Below are 14,965 nucleotides of genomic sequence, written 5' to 3' on the forward strand. Positions count from 1 at the left end.
CTTGGCACGGTCATGTCTCTGCCTTGCGGTGCTGACTAATGGTGGTCGGGCGAGAGCTGAAAACTCTATAAAATTTTCCCCAATCCAAAGCGGAACAGCTTAGGCCGATGGATGCGTGGCTGAGGGGGTGCTCAGTCTCTACTATGCGAACTCGGGATACCTGCCGACCTCCAGTTTAAATCAGGCTTCCCGTGGTACTCGGGCTTTGCCACGGGTGACCCAACCCTTCCCGACTACTCGTGGGACCAACATGAAACCAGAAATTAAAAGACAAAATAAACTAAAACAAAACAATGAGACCGGAACTCGCCATAAGCCGGACGGGACCTCAAATCCCTCTAACCAGATGGTCATAGATTTGACTGTCGCCAGGATGGGAACTCCTAGCAGCTCCCATCCCATTGCTGCCAGTGCAGGTGGAGACAATCCGACAAGCCAATCGGTTGTCTCAGAATCTGGGGAGCATCAGACCCCCTCCACTTCGAAGGCGAAGCAGCTAAGCCAAGCTGCCAAGCCAGCAGTAGATTTGGAGGAGGCTGGTAGCTCCGCAGAGCCAGAAACTTCGGCAAGGCTACCACCAAAAACAAAAACGTCGTTTCAAGACAAGAGACGCGCAGCAGACATACTCCAAAAAAACCACTCCACCCCCGAGATGTCACCAGACGGTCGAAGGATGGTGAAATGGGCGAAGAAAATCTTACCGGATTTCAAGCCAGCTCCGGTAAGAAGAAATAAAAATGCCCCGAAAAGGCAGAGGTCGGCAGAAGATACGCCGCCACAACCAGCGAAAAGAACACGACCTCCGCAGCCTCTGCATCGAACCTTCGCAGAAGTGGCGAAGGATAAGATCCTCATTGGTGTCCTTGACACGGGCAGCAAAGATGGTCTTATCCCGAGACACCGATGGGCAGGAGTCGAAAACGAGCTGCAAGGTCGGTTTCTGACGGACCTGGCAACGAGTGGAGGACCACCACCTATATGCGACGATGCAGGATGGCATCAAGGCAGGGTCAAGGCCATCGCTTGTCATGACAAGCGGTCGGCCGAAGCCTATAAGAAATCTATTGCAGCACTCGGAGAAGTGTATCCAGGTGCAAAATTGGTTGCGGTGGACTGGCGCGACATACCCAGTAGACCACGTGCCAGGGTCAGGGTATCGGCCAAACCAGAAAAGCCAGAAGAGATCCTGAAGGTGTTTCAGATCTGCAACCCTAGCATGAAAACGGACGACTGGAGCGTGGTCAAGGTAGAGGAGGCGGAAGGGACCACGCGCCAGATCGTACTCGTTATCAATAAGGAATCGGTGGACGAGCTGGCAAGATGTGGAAATTTGGCCAGGTATGGCTACAAATCGGTAGCCATACGTGTCTACCGAGGAGATACAGCGAGTGGCAAGTCCACCACACAAAGCGCGGAACCAGCAGACGCAGAACCGGTCGTTCCAGGCAGTCCTGTAACAGAGGTCGCGTCGGATGATGAGGATATCCTTGAAGGATATTCCTCCGAAACCTCCGAACTGGCAAAAGGGTTCGCTACTTTAGGCCACGAGGATGAGGACTTCATCCTAGACGACGACGAGGCCGATAGGACAGTGGTGGAGATGGAGGTAGATGCCCTTGAGGTTTCTACAGATTAACCTCCACCACTGCAAAGCAGCAACAGCTGCCCTAATACATCGTCTGAGCAAAGACGACATCGACGTAGTCCTCATTCAGGAACCTTGGGTCCGTAGGGACAAGGTTTCTGGACTGGGGACGAAGGAGTATAAGCTGATCACAGCGAAGAGCTCAGGCAAGACCAGAACCTGCATTTTAATCAAGAAAAACATAAACATTTTTCTGCTATCCAATTTCAGTAATGAAGATAACACAGCTGCATGCATTGAGGCTAAGCCAAAGCCTCTAAGAATATGCTCAGCCTATATGGCTTACGAGGAAGCTAACCCTCCACCTCTGTTGACAAGACAGATAATAGAGGACAGCAGGCAGAACAACATAGATCTGCTCATAGGATGCGATGCCAACGCTCATCACACTCAGTGGGGTAGCACAGATACCAATGTACGGGGTGAGTCCATTTTTAACTACATCCTGTCTACTAACATACTTTTATGTCAAGAGTCTTTAGAGCTGCTTCTAGGCACCCATTTTCCCAGCTCTACAAGCATCAAACCAACCAGCCATTCAGCAAGCGCAGGTCCATCTCAAACGCCACCCTATCTTCTATCTGAAAATAATATTAGATGGGTAATAAAAAGCTTCAAGCCCTATAAGTCTGCAGGGCCGGATAATATCATTCCGGCGCAGCTAATTCACGCAGGAAATACTGTCATCAGATGGCTGGCAGATATTTTTCACAAGATCTTCCTGACAAGGAATATCCCAGAAGCTTGGCTTAGATCAAGAGTGGTCTTCATACCCAAAGCAGGTAAAGCCTCGCACACTACCCCGAAAGATTTCAGACCGATAAGTCTCTCATCTTTTCTATTAAAGACATTCGAGAGATTAATGGGTCTCTATTTAAGAAGCAAGATCCCCCTCTCAGAGCTTTCAAGCTCTCAACACGCATACTGCAAAGGCAGATCTACAGAAACGGCACTCCATGCTGTCACTTCGGGCATCGAAAAGGCTCTCAAAGTCAAACATTATACACTAATCGCCTTCCTAGACATAGAAGGTGCTTTCAACAATGTGTCTCCGAGCGCCATCACAAGCTTACTCACCGATCTAGGGATGGACAACTCCATTGTGGAACTGGTAAGACAGCTTCTTACTAGGCGGTCCATCAAGTCTACACTGGGGCTGTCCACGGTATCCAGATATGTGAGTGGCGGAACGCCTCAGGGCGGTGTGCCCTCACCCTTCTTATGGAACGTGGCGGTTAACTCACTCCTACGATCCTTAGAAGGGATAGGGGGATGCCGCGCGATAGCCTACGCAGATGACGTGACCATTTCCTTCTCGGGTGAATTTCCTCAAACTTTGTGCGAACGCATCACTGATGCATTAAGCACACTTTCAACTTGGGCAACGTCAAGTGGCCTAAGTGTAAACCCCAGCAAAACTGAGCTGGTATTATTCACGAGGAAATACAAAATCCCATCTCTTCGTCCCCCCTATGTGGTCCACTGGCTATATACTGCAATAATCACACCCATACTTTTATATGGTGTCTCCATATGGTGGCCATCACTTACGAAAAACTCATCTCTTCAGAGACTTAACAAAGTTCAGCGACAGGCTGAACTAACGATCTCGGGCGCCCTACGTACTACTCCAAATGATGCACTATATGCAATTCTGGGAATACTCCCAATACATCTCATGGGAAAAATGAACGCCACGCTGGCGGCTCTTCGCATGAGAGAAACCATCCAGTGGTCAGAAGAATGCTTTGGCCATGCCAAAATTCTGAGAGGAAATGACACTATCCCATCAGTCACTGACCACTGCATCGCAGAGGAGTATCCACATACTCCATTCCACACCATCATTCCCTCTAGGGAAGATTGGAACTTCGGCCCGCCAGGCCCAACCAATTCCATCAAAATATATACAGACGGTTCTAAGCTGGATAACCGCGTAGGCGGGGGTGTCTTCTGCGAAGAACTCGGCATCAGAAAAGCCTTCAGGCTACCGGATCACTGCAGTGTGTTCCAGGCGGAAATCATAGCCATTCAAGAAGCTCTTCTTATACTGCCAAGCCCAGCCACACATACCAGAGAAATCTGCATATACTCGGATAGCCAAGCGGCTATAAAATCCCTTAATGCCATCACGTCGAACTCGACGTCAGTACAGAACTGTCGCAAATCTCTTCACGACATGGCAACACAGCTCTCTATATACCTCATTTGGGTCCCAGGCCATAGGGGTATCGAGGGAAACTGCATAGCCGATGAGCTGGCAAGACACGGTACCACCGCCTCCCTCCTTCCAGACAAGGAGAGCGTCGGTACACCGATGGCCAGCTGTAAACTGTCAGTCCGAAACCACTTTGACTTGGTCGCCAATCAAATGTGGACCACCGACACTGACTCCTGTAGAATCACACGCCAAACATGGCCAACCCTCAACAAGAGACGATCTTCTGAACTCTGCAAACTGAGCAGAAGCCAATGCTCAGTTGTAATCAGAGCCATCACAGGGCACTGGCTGGTGGGCACCCATGCCGCCAGACTAGGACTCTACCATAACGATTTCTGCAGAAGCTGCAGAGACGTGGAAGAGGAGGAAACGGTAACACACCTCTTCTGCGACTGCCCGGCTTTGTCAATGACAAGACAACGATACCTAGGAGACAGCCTCCTACCAAATCTATCGGCACTAGCAAACAAGAAGCCGATAGACATTTTCAAGTTCATCCAGGCAGCTGGATGGACGTAATACTCGCGCAGACATGCAGCCAAACACGGGTATTTTAGGAAGTGGACTTGTCCATGCGGTATCACAACGGGCCAATCTCCAGGGCCTAAGTGAGTCGGGGTGCATACCCTGGCTGCCGCTCCGACCTACCTACCTACTATATGATATTTCTCTTCGGACACTCTATAAAGGTTGTAAAGAGTTCATTTCCCAAAAAGCAAATTAATTTGGTATGATTCAAGAGCTAAGACATAAGTACAATAAGTATCGTTATATGAACATACATATGTATGCAAATCAAGGCAATTAATTTCTAAAATTAAAAGCTGTACAATTTGGAAAAGTTATTTGGTCAACTTATGCAACTGCACAACATTTAAATGAGGATACACACATATGTACGTATACGGGTTTTTCCGTAACGCCGTTCGTATAATCGCCTATATCTCGGAGACTAAGACCTAGGAACATCAAATTTGAAGTAAAATATGCTCTAAGGTTTCGGCGGCGGCAATAAAAACACTTCTCATTTCCAATTATAAATTCGTTTCAATTTTGTATTTCTTTCGCGTCTGTTCGTTTCGGCAATTACAATGACAATGACAAACTTAAATTGTAGGCGGTCATATTTGTCCTTCAATGTGACCCAATTCAACAAATTAACGTTTCCACATACGATCTTTCAGCGCTTGAGAAATTCGCCACTGTTTACGTAGACATATTGTTGCTTCTGGTGGGCTTGGTGTCTGCGTTGAGTTGACACAACCAATCAGGAAATGGTTTGGAGTCAACGGTTCATCATCTTCGTGTAAGAGTGTCAGCTCTGTGAGCGGGCGTGAGTTCAAGATATCCTCTGCTTCGATGAGTGCGGAACGAAGTGTTTCTACACGTGGAGCAACATCGCGTATTGTTTTGGCAAGTAAACCTTTAATGATTCGAATGAGGCGTTCCCAAATGCCTCCGGTACTAGGATGTAGGATGTTGAAAAGCCACTTGATGCCACGTCGTGCTGTTTGGTCCACAACAGCTTCAACATCAAAGAGGCGTCTTTCCGCAGCTAATTCTTTCTGGGCTCCTATAAAGTTTGTGACATTATCACTCCTTATTACGTCGGGCATTCCTCTGCGGTTTACGAAGTTTCGTAGGCAAATTATCAACGGACAGGTTCTCGGCTATTTCAAGGTGCGTTGCTCCAATAGTCTGGCAAGTAAATATGACAATCCACCGTTGCTTCGATCTATAATGCACTGAGCGCATTGCCGGTGTACTTTCTTCAATAGCGATTCAGCGTTCGGTATCCAAAATCTTTGTCGACATTCGTTTATGATTACGGCATTGTTTTGGTGATGGAACTTTTCGTGAAAGTGGCGCATCACCAGTTTTGAGACTATGTGATTTCGTAGGAGCATTATTGGGCGTCGCGAATTAAATGGCAGATAATGCGCCTCATCAAGTCGACCCGAAAGACGTAGGAGTCCATCCGTCTCCAAGTATGGTGACAGCTTAAAAACAGAGTTGTTCTTCGTCAAAGGCTCGTTCCGTGAAAGTTTGGCGATCTCTTCAGCAAAGTTCTCCCTTTGGGCTAGTTTACATATCGTGTTATCAGCTTCCAATAGATTTCAACGGTCCCTTGGCTGTAGAAACATCTTTGGCTCTGAACTTAAACAATGTTTTGGCACGCAAAACCCATGCAGTTACCCTTTTCAATTTAGTAAAAGAAGAAAAATTGGCGGTTTTACATCAAGTTGTCGCCAGCAGTCCTCTGGCTTCTTAAGAAATGCTGGTCCAGATATCCATGGTCCTTCACAGCAGATTTGTAGCTTATCAGCTTGGCGGGTTGCTATATCGGCAGTATTTTCGGCGGTGGGTACCCACTTCCATTGTGCCGGACTTGTTGTGGCGATGATTCCTGCAATCCTATGAGCAACGAATGGCTTAAACTTCCGTTGTTTAGAGTGAATCCAATGCAATACCGTTTTGCTATCACTCCAACACTTTGTTTTGCTGATCGACAGATTGTGGTATTTTTGAATAAGAGTGTAAAGACGAACACCCAGAATTGCAGCCTGCAGCTCCAGCCGTGGAATAGAAAAAAGCTTGGTTGGCGCAAGACGAGTTTTTCCCATTACGAAGGCTACTTCTTTTAACTTTACAGATGTTGTACGAATATACGCCACAGCTGCAAATGCAGTTTGGCTAGCCTCAACGAAGACGTGTAATTGAGGGCTTTCGCTCATATTTATTGAATAGCAACGAGGGATGTGAATCTTTGACATATTCTGTAGTTCCGACCACCAGTGATACCATTCCTTTTGAAGTTCTGGCTCATATCATCCCATTCCAACCGGTAGTTCCATGTTTTTTGTATTATTATTTTGGCATATATGTGAAAGTTAGCGATCAGCCCAAATGGATAAAAAACGGCCATCACTATTCCAAGCAATTCTCTCTTTGACGGGACCCTGAGGCCTCTCATTACCACGTTTGGAATTCGGTAAAACTTTGTTTCAAGCTGAAAAACATCTTTGTTGGTGTTCCAGTACATACCCAAGACCTTATCGCTACTACTTTGACTCTCCATGTTTATTTTGTCCTTGATCAATGGCGCACTATTCATTGTCGATTGAACCTTTGTTGAATGCGATATGAAATTTCGCAACTCGAATGCACCCTTTTGGTGTATGTGTACAATCTGTTTACAAATCTCAATGGCTTCCAATTCTGAGCCAAAACTCATGACCAAATCGTCGACGTAATGATGATTAAGAATGGTGTCCACAGCCTTCGGAAATTGGTAACGAAATTCTTCGGCATTCAAATTCTTTATATACTCGGCACAATATGGTGAGCACGCTACTCCACAAATTAAAGATGTCATAGCATAGTGTTGAATAGGTTCATCTGTAACACTGTTTCGCCAAATGAAACGTTGAGCGGACTGATCGGTTGGTCGGATTTAAATTTGAGAAATCTCTCTTATGTCAGCAGCAACTCCAATTTTGTTTAATCGAAATTGTAGTAACATGGATAGTAGTGGCTTGGCTTGTTCTGGACTCTTGAGAAGTGACGAGTTTAATGATATGCCTGCAACAGTGGCGGCAGCATCAAAAACGATACGAAGTTTGTCAGGTTTATGGACAGTCTGTACAGCAAAATAAGGTAAATACCATACCCTTCCTTATGAATGGGTTAGTTCCTCCGGCGTAAGTTTTCGTGCATATTCCTTCTGAATATATTTTTTCATCTCTGATTTATACTTGTGAGCAAACTCTTTGTCTTTTTTTATTCTCCTTTTAATATTCGTCAGTCGTTTTTGAGCCATGTCGAAGCTATCAGGCAGCACCACGTGCTCCTTCCAAAGGAGGCAAATTTGAAGTTTTTCCATGTAATGTTGTTGGTCCAAACGCCAACCACCCGAGTTTTGTCTTAATGGCGACTGGATCGACTTTTCCATTTTCAGTTATAGTTCTCGATAATCCCAAGTGTAAATTGTCGAGACCTATCAACAAAACAGGCTTGGCATGTTTATAGTCCGCTATGGGTAAATTACGAAGGTGATGGAAATTATCTTTAGAAAATGATTGGACTGGTAAATGTAATTCATTGTCTGTCTGAACACACTTTAGATCAAATCGACAGCTATTATTACTGTCAGCAATTTCAAGGCAGACCCGCTTGGACCGTTCGGTGACTATTCTATTATTGTACCGTTTTAAGGACAAAGGTCTTTCAAGACCCTTTAAACCAAGTTTAGACGCAATATTACTTTCGATCATAGTTATGGCACTACCTTCGTCAAACATAGCAAACGCATCACACTTTCCATTTGGACCGTTTTGTATGGTCCAAGCTAGCAATATCTTGATCAACTGATTACTATAGACATTATTTAACATCAATGTCATAATTGGTCTTCGCGTTTCTGATTCTTGTTTCTCGTTATTAGAATTGGCAATCTGACCATTGGCTGATACTTGATGAAGCGTTTGATGGTGCACACGAGTACAATTTCCAATTCCGTATTTAACTTTCTGTTCACAGTTCTGCATGTTGTGAGCAAGCAAAACAAAGTCGGTGGGCCTTTGCAATGTTCCAACGGGCCGACACATCCATACTCTCGATCCATACCGTACATTGGCTCAGGGTGTGCTTATCATTACATAAAGGACATAATAAAACATTAGTAATTATATTTAAATGAAGCATGGGCTTTGGTTTTGTTAAAGTCGGCTGTATACCCTATCCAACCCATTTGATAGTCATTTGGCAATTTGTTTACAAGTTCATCCATTAGCATTGGGATACTCAAATGTTGACGACATTTAGATTAATTTAAAAAGGCGACTGCACAACGTACCTTTGTTGACAAGTGAATTATTTGATTCGGTTTGTTATATGGAATTTTTGGGAATACCCTTATTTTGGCCAACTGTGTACCGACGAGTAATTTTGGCCGACCAAAACGAAACTCCAACTCCTCAATCACCTTGGGCACATTTTCCGGATATATCATCATAGCGGCAACTATAATTTTGGCTTCGCCTTTAAGACACTTATGCAAACGAATTAGATTTTGAGGACTGACATATCATTCGTGGTATCGTTAAAATTAGCAATAAATAACGGCCACTCTTGGGGTGATCCAGAAAAGGGTGGAAGATCGTACAACCTTTCCGGCGTTTGTGTGTATTGAGGCATCGCGCCGTCAATTTCCTGCGTCGTATTTTCATTCTTAGCTAACTCACCAAAAGGTGTGTCTAATGACGACGGCACACACATATTCTCCTTGCGAGCTGGATCTGCTTCTTTTGACGTCACAGCCCGTTCGTCCAACCGAATTATATCTTGCTGAGTTTGTCTTACCATTGCCTTGATATTTCTTGCAGATTCTGTAGCACAGACTCTGTCAGTGTCATCAAGCTTGACATCTCTCGTTGATTCTGTACCACAGACTCTGTCAGTGTCCTCATTTCTTGTTGATTTTGCAGTGTAACTTTTGTTAGGGACTTCAAGCTTAAAATATCACTACATTCCACCTTGTCCTTCTCACAAATGGTGGTTTCCAAGTCTTCAGTTTCATCGCACGAGCTCATTTTTCTGCTTCTCAAATTGCATTTCCTCATACAACTCACAGTATCACAATAGTCTCAATCAATTTCCCCAGTTTTAATCTTCGCACACAAATGGAACTAGTTCTAAGCTCAATGCGTACATGTGTGACTTTCAAAGCAGCGAAATGGAAGCGTCGTCTTGTTCTTTCTCACGCCACGAATATAACGGATCGCGGCGAAAATTCGTATGTATACCAAGAAATGCGCGACAGCTATGGCGCACTTGTGAAATATATTGGTTGGCTACCAACTATATTCTATTATTCAGAGCTTCGGCGGTTTGCAGACACAAATACACTGGTTGGCTACCAACTGCATATATGCACTCGACTATTAAATATATTGGTTGACTACCAATTATATTCAGACAAAACGTTTACGCGGTTCCCGTTTGGCTACCAACTGTACATATTTAACAAGAAGTTATTGCCATAAATATATTTGCTGCCCACGCGCTGCCCGCAGGTGTTGTTGATGCTGGTGCTTTGGTTGACTGCAAACATGTTCACACAGACACGAATAGACGCGCATAGACATTCATACACTCACATAGATGCAATTGCTATGTAAAGGTGCAATTATACACCCTTTACGTGAGTTCGAATACCGTGAGAAGTAAAATCGATTAACATTTTTTTTAAATTCTCTATGTGAGTGTATGTATCAGAGAACTGCAAAAAGTATGTATGTTCGAGTATGTTCGGTCCGGACCGGTCCGTTTTTGGATTAGTTTTTGACCGGTCCGTGACTATCCCACTGCCACACAGAAAAATTCATACACAAATAAAAATGAATTCACTACAATTCAAGTTATTGGCTAGATAATAATTAATTAATACATTAAATTAATGTGTACATATATTTTTTATATTATTTATATTAACTACTAGCAGGTATTGCCCGTCTTAACCCGGCTCAATATAATGTTTCCAATTGTATTTATTTTGTGTGTGCATAACCTACCCATATGTTTTCACCTTGTAAGTTACCAGTAGGATGGCATTTAAGGTATTTAAATGAACATTTTCTGTTCTTGACAAAAAATTGTTCAGTAGTCCGTTACATTTTTGTTCTTGCCAAACTATTTCGTTAAACGAACATGACCACTATAACTAATATTTTTTAAAGCTCGTTTTCTCCCCTTTGGAGCTAGAATTTTCCAAAAGCCTTTCTTAGTGTGCTCCTACACTATGATGGATACTTGAATCCAAATTTCATCTTTTACCGTTTGGGCTGTGCGTTGATCACCAATTAGTCAGGACAAACTGTTTTATATAGAGACAAGAGAGAACGCTACAGTCGAGCAAGCCCGACAGTGTAATACCCTGTACCCAGGTAAACTTCCGTCACTGAGTTATATGCGCCCATAGCAGCAGCAAAAAGAGGAAGAAGAAGAGCGAACTTGTTGCTGCAGTTTGAGGGGGTTGTACTGGCGAGAATTTGTTTCGCTAATAACTTTTCTTAGAATTGACCGAATTGAATAAAATTTTGAACAACAATAGACAATTATATATAAATTATGTGCGCAAAGTTTGGTTCAGGTAGCATTTGAAATGTGGACGCTATTGACGAAATTCTGTAGCGGGGGAAGAGGGGGAAAATTAAATAAAAATAATAATAAACTCGTCCTTCCTCGGACCTAGGAGAATCTGGATGCCAACTTTGGTTATTCTAGCTTTTATAGTTTCTGAGATCCTTGCATTCATCCAGACGGACAGACGGACGGACATGTCTAGATCGATTTCTCTCGTCATGCTGATTCAGAATATATAACTTTATGGGGTCGGAGATGCTTCCTTCTGAATGTTACATACTTTGCACAAACCTAATATACCCTTTTTACCCTACGGGTACAAGGTATAATAACGCAACGTTTTAAGATAGACTATGTGCAAAAAAGGGGAATAATTATAAGGGTATATCCTAATTTTAAATTCACATTTGAGTCTTTTCGTGCCATATTGAGTCAATACGGTCACGCACAAACTCGGAATATGAAACATGACACGGACTCGTGTCAATGCCGTGCAGCGATGAGCCACGATCAAAAAGCACTGACAATTCTCATCTCAATTTGCTAGAGTAAAACTTTCGGTAGTTGAAGCCACCGATACCATCAAAATATCGAAGTTTGAATGCAATAAGCAGAATATTTAAATAATAAAATCTAATTATTTATTGAGATCAATAAGAACAAATCATATACATACATACATCTGCCTGCAATGCGAAGCAGAATATGCGTAGGTCCGTTATTCGGTTTCTGCTTTAACTGTAAACTTTTGGTGTTTTGCCTTTGCAATTAACATTAAATGGTCAAAACGAAAGAAGAAGAGCGAGCCAATGACTTGCAGTTGTTGTTGTTTTTAGAGCATTATTTTTTTTACAATCAAACAACTGTGTTCGATTGCCCAATGTATACATTAATACGAATGTACATACATGCTATATTCATACACAGGCATACATACATACATACATATGTATGTTTCTCTTTACTTTTTCTACCGCACGTAGAGAACCGCACACATAGACACGAACTGTTACTTGTTGTGTGTGTGAGTGTGTGTATGTGATGTCCCCAACTATTTGATATTTGTTGTTGCTGCATAAAGTTATTAATGAAAACCCTAATGCCAAATGCACTAAACAAAGAAAAAATTACTTTTAAAAATGTTATATTATATAATTTTCAATTAATTAACATTTCTTGCTCTGTCAGTGCAAGACGAATGTACATACATACATATGTAGATACATATGTACACACATAGATGTGCACATATGTATGGACATTCACACATTAGTGTCTCACATTTTGCTTTGGCTATTTCAATCGTTTGCACGCAACTACACGAACAGCTGTTTGTATGTGTGTGTGTGTGTTTTTTTTTTTTTATAGCTATACGAGCTAAAGGCTGGGTAATCTTCGAAAGATATTGGTAGCCCGAGCTACCAATATGCACGATTCGCATGTGAGCCAAGACTTACTCTTTGGCTTGCTCGCGCCTACGTACTAAACCCCCATCCTTATCCGTATCCTCCAGACCATGTGTTCCCCCCGGTACCGCCGTCAAGCATGACTTCAGGGGGTGGTGATTCAGCGAGTGCTGATCTCTAGGGTTGCAGCTCTTTCTTTTTCTGCCATCCTTTGTCGCTTTATGACTTCTCTGGCGAAGTCGCACACATGAGTCCAGTTTTCGATGGATGCCAGCATCAGGTTTACTACCGTACTATGTGTAACCTGCGCCCCTACTACCCTTTCTAGGTGGTTCCGCTGGCGGTCGTTTCGCGAACAGTGGAAGAACACGTGTTCTGCATCTTCTATGCAACTTGCACATTCCGGGCAAGTGTTGTTGTTGTCATGCTTGTATTTGTGCAGGTATGCGCGAAAACATCCATGTCCTGTTAGCAGCTGGGCCAAATAGTAGTTGACCTGCCCATGTCTCCTTTCGATCCACTCCTTTATGTTTCCTAACAGCTTGTGTGTCCATCTTCCTTTGGTGGATGTGTCCCAGCGGTGTTGCCATGTTGCCATCGCCTCATCACTTAGCCTCCGGGAGTATGTTACGCCGGTTCTTCTGCCAAGGTACCTCTGCTTTTCTGCCTCTGCCAGCAGCTCTAGCGGTGGCATTCCTGCGATTACTATTGCTGCTTCCGTTGATACAGTACGGAACGAGAAAGCTACCCTAAGGGCACACCTTCGGTAGGCTGAGAGCAGGTGCTTCTTATATGAAGTTTTAGCCATTGCTTCAGACCAGATGGGCGCTGCGTATAGGGCTACTGATGTGACTACATTCATCAATAGTAACCTTCTGTCTTGCCTCGGTCCACCAAGGTTGGGCATTATTCGTGCTAGGGCATTGCTTACTCCAGCACACCGTCCTCCAACATATTTGAGGTGCTCCTTGTAGTTGAGTCTGTTGTCTATCATGACTCCCAGGTACTTGATTGCTGCTTTTGAGGTGATCTGTTCATTCCCTACTTCTATTGTTATGAACTCTACTTTTTTCCTGCTGCTTACAAGTAGCACCTCTGAATTGTGGTCAGCTAGTTTGAGTCCTATGCTTGCTATCCAGCTCCTAGCTATTGCTACAGTTTTGTTACACATTCTTGTCAGTATGTCAAGGTGTTTTCCCGTCACTACTATTGCTATTGTAGTGTGCACACATAAGGAATACACACTGTAACACTTTGTTGCAATGTTTATACAAACTCAAGAGCTAAGCATAATCCATACGCGACGTAATATGATCGCGCATGCATTGGGCGACATAAGCGCAGCGTCAGTGCAATTAGTGTCAGCCACCTCAAGTGCACATAACATGCTCTCTCGCGCTCTCGCTGCCAACAGCGCTGAGTACATAAGCTAGTATATAATGCAGCCGCTCCGCTGCCGGCGTATCGGGCAGTGCAGCTACGCGGCCTTAGCTTAGTTTACTTTAAGTAAAAATGTAAACGAACAGTTAAAGTTTGAATAAAGAATTGAACACATCAACGCCTCGGGATTATCAATGCCAACTTTGGCACGGGACGGACAATTGGGGCCGTCCCGCTTACCGAGGACTAGTGCTATCGCAACATGGCGACCGTGACAGTGATCCTGGAGGATCAAGGACCAATCTAATTTGAAAAGATCAACAAGTGCGAAGGGCATAGGACCGCCTTTCGCACCAACGTTGGAATACAAGCCACAACATCAACAAGCGCGAGGGGCACACCACCACTCGCGCCATCGATGGAGCATCAGCGTGCCAGGAGTCGGCGACGTCCAGCTGATGCGGACGCCACAAGACGACAATCCAAAAAGGGACACCAGAGGAAAATTTAATGATTAAGCAAAGATAAAAACTTATAATGCAAAATTTGTAATGCATATTTAAGTTAAAATATATATATGTAAGAAAAATTGTAAAAAATAGCCAATAAGAAAATTGTAAAATAATTAATAAGGAAAATTGTAAAATTGAGCGGAACCTTTTCTGCCCGATTAGAAGTACAGCCCGTAAAGCTGTTCGAACAAATAGGCAGGAAAATTGTTCAATTTAAGTTAAGCAAGAAACATTTCTTAATATTTTTGTATTCAAAAAAAAAGAAAAAAATTAATTAATACACAAATATAATTATTGTAAATCATATACGCAAAAAAAAGGCGTACAAAAAGTTGCGATTATATGCCTGTGGTATACCAAATATATACCAAATTTTTGAATTTTGATCGAATAATTTTGGTGGCGCAGATGTTCCACAACTTTGCCTCGCGTTGTTTTCTGCATGAAAAGATATAATCATGGCAGGCCTATTGGCTACATTGGCCGCATATGAATGTTGTATCAGGCTTTAAATATTTGGCTGAAGCTAAAGACAGTACTTGCCTTTATCGGATTTTTATTTCAAAGAGCAGAATATAACGTATTATAATTGAATTTATTTTGACAAATTTGCTAAGCGAAGTTATGTCACATATTATAAAAAAAAAAATAGAAGAAC

At 43.3% G+C, this 14,965-nt stretch overlaps 1 protein-coding gene across 1 annotated transcript in view; it reads right to left on the bottom strand.

The window, feature by feature from the left end:
* Positions 1-14,965, bottom strand: part of LOC115628647 (unconventional myosin heavy chain 6) — a 665,426-nt gene that overhangs the window by 249,972 nt on the left and 400,489 nt on the right. The gene's annotated exons all lie outside the window — the stretch shown is intronic.

The sequence above is a fragment of the Scaptodrosophila lebanonensis genome, unplaced genomic scaffold (genome assembly GCF_003285725.1).
Source record: "Scaptodrosophila lebanonensis strain 11010-0011.00,11010-0021.00 unplaced genomic scaffold, SlebRS2 tig00000122-arrow-arrow-pilon, whole genome shotgun sequence".
NCBI classification, from domain to species: Eukaryota; Metazoa; Arthropoda; class Insecta; order Diptera; family Drosophilidae; genus Scaptodrosophila; species Scaptodrosophila lebanonensis.